Source organism: Bufo gargarizans, chromosome 3 (assembly GCF_014858855.1).
Source record: "Bufo gargarizans isolate SCDJY-AF-19 chromosome 3, ASM1485885v1, whole genome shotgun sequence".
Lineage (NCBI taxonomy): Eukaryota > Metazoa > Chordata > Amphibia > Anura > Bufonidae > Bufo > Bufo gargarizans.
In genome coordinates this window covers 581,053,763-581,056,696 of record NC_058082.1, presented here as the reverse complement: position 1 = coordinate 581,056,696, position 2,934 = coordinate 581,053,763, and positions in this window count along the sequence as shown.

The window sequence follows — 2,934 nt, the reverse complement described above, 5'->3', positions numbered from 1 at the left end:
TTGTTAGGAGTCACCGGGATCTCTTGTTTCTCACTAACCTTGTTGCCATGTTTAGTGTGGTGTTTGCTTGGAGTTTTTTTATTTTATTTTATTGTTATAACTTTAAATACCTCTAGTTTCTGTGCCTCTTTACCTGCTATGGCGAATATTATGTGCAGTTGTTTCCAGAGTCTTGAATCCTAATCCATTGGCTTTGTGCATGCTGGCATTTGTTGTTCTACTCTGCTATTTTTGTCAGTTTTATAGTTATGTTTGTTTGTTGTAGGTCCAGCTTTCTGTTTTTCTGTTTCGTGGTTTTTTACTGTCTTGTTGGACTAGCAGTTCAAGGTCAGTCTCTCTTATCTACATTCATTGCCCTCCATCTCTACACCATTCATTGCCCTCCTCATCCACTTTGCCATCGGTGAGGTTATCATTCCTTATTTGTTGCCTGATACAGTCTATCTTTATTTCTGACCGTCCACTTGAGTCCTGGAGGTATCTGCGTACCAAGAGCCATTTATTAGGATTTGGGAAAAAAATCTATGAAATGAAGTTCTGCAGTCTTGCACACAGCCAATGTCGCTATATACAGTTGGGTCCATATATATTTGGACAGAGACAACATTTTCTAATTTTTGTTCTGCACATTACCACAATGGATTTTAAACAAAACAATTCAGATGCAGTTGAAGTTCAGACTTTCAGCTTTAATTAAAAATGATTGCATAAAAAGGAACTAAAGCATTTTTTTAACTCAATCCCTTCATTTCAGGGGCTCAAAAGTAATTGGACATTAAATAATTGTAAATAAAATGTTAATTTCTACTTGGTTGGAAGCCCTTTGTTGGCAATGACTACCTGAAGTCTTGACCTTATGGACATCACCACCTTATGGACATCACCAGACGCTGTTTCCTCCTTATTAATGCTCGGCCGGCCTTTACTGCAGCGGTTTTCAGTTGCTGTTTGTTTGTGGCCTTTCTGTCTGAAGTTTAATAATGAAATAATTTTGTACAAAAAGTATTTGCAAAGCATCTCTAAGTTATTAGCATAGCATTGGCAATATAATATACCTTTGTACTTTATTTGGTTTGTAGAGTGCTGTTGCACCATGTGTTTGATATGTATTTTCAGCCATAGCAACGTGCACCTGCATATTGGGATGTGCTGACCACCCCCCCCCCCCTTTTTTTTGTTCTGTCTGAAGTTTAGTCTTTACCAAGTGAAATGCTCTATTGGGCTCAGATCGGGGGACGGACTCGGCCATTCAAGAATATTCCACTTCTTTGCTTTAATAAACTCCTGGGTTGCTTTGGCTTTATGTTTTGGGTCATTGTCCACCTGTATTATGAAACTCCGACCAATCAGTTTGGCTGCATTTGGCTGGATTTGAGCGCACAGTAGGTCTCTGAAAACCCCAGAATTCATCCGGCTGCTTCTGTCCTGTGTCACATCATCAATGAACACTAGGGACCCAGTGCCACTGGCAGCCATGCGTGCCCACGCCATCACACTGCCTCCACCATGTTTTACAGATGATGTGGTATGCTTTGGATCATGAGCTGAACCATGCCTTCGCCATACGTTTTTCTTTCCGCCATTCTGGTAGAGGTTGATCTTGGTTTCGTCCGCCCAAAGAATGTTCTTCCAGAAGTGTGCTGTTTTTTAAGATGTTTTTTTTTTTTAGCAAAGTCCAATCGCGCCTTCTTATTCTTGAGGCTTATAAATGGTTTGCACCGTGCAGTGAACCCTCTGTATTTCCTTTCATGCAGTCTTCTCTTTATGGTAGATTTAGACCTATATCCTGGAGAGCGTTGTTCACTTGGTTGGCTGTTGTGAAGGGGTTTCTCTTTACTATGGTAATTATTCTGCCATCGTCCACCACTGTTGTCTTCTGTGGGCGTTCAGGTCTTTTTGCATTGTTGAGGTCACCAGAGCTTTCTTTCTTTCTCTGGATGTGCCAAACTGTACTCCTAATATTGTAGCAATTTCTTGGATGTTTTTTTTCTGTTTTCGCAGGTGAAGGGTGGCTGGTTTCACCTGCATGGAGAGCTCCATTGACCGCATGTTTACTTCTCAGCTAAATCTTCAAAATGCAAGCACCACACCTCAAATCAACTCCAGGCCTTTTAAGTGCTTAATTGAGAATGAAATAATGAAGGAATTGCCCACACCTGGCCAGGAAGTCAATTGTCCAATTACTTTTGGTCCCTTTAAAAACAGGGTGCCCCATGTAAAAGAGCTGAAACTCCTAAACCCTTCATCCAATTTTAATGCGGATACCCTCAAATCAAAGCTAAAAGTCTGGACTTTATGTCCATGTCCATTATATAACTATACCTTGAATATGTTTTAGTAAACAGGTAATAAAAACAAAAATTGTGTCAGTGTCCAAATATATATGGAGCTAACTGTATTAACAGTACACCTAAAGTCCCGACATTCTATTTAAATCAGATTTTTATGAGAGTTTTTCTACATATATTGGTGCTTTTTTTATGCAATATGGACAATAATTCAGTTTTCATGTGCGCCCATTGAGCAGACACCGCAAGATAACCTTTTCTATTTTCTGCAGCTGACTTGTCAGCTTTGCTGTGTAGACTGGGACACATTCTGCACAGTGTAGGGCAGTTTTGTTGTACTGCTGGGGGCCTAGATAGGACAGGATAGCAAAGCTATACACACAGATAGGGTCCTGTGTCCTGTTACCCTCGAACTTACTAATTTCTGGGCCTCCCCCACTCCAACACTTTCTTGAGACAGTAATTGTCTGTGACCTTTCACTGTCACTTCTCATCCATTGTAGTTGCCATAGAGTGCTCACAACCTGCTGCACTGTCAGTATAGTCTGTGCCTCCAATATGAACACTCTCAGGAACGCCTTATAACTTTACATCTATAGGTTATGCCATAAATGTCTCATAGGTTCGGGACACTAATCCTACCTCT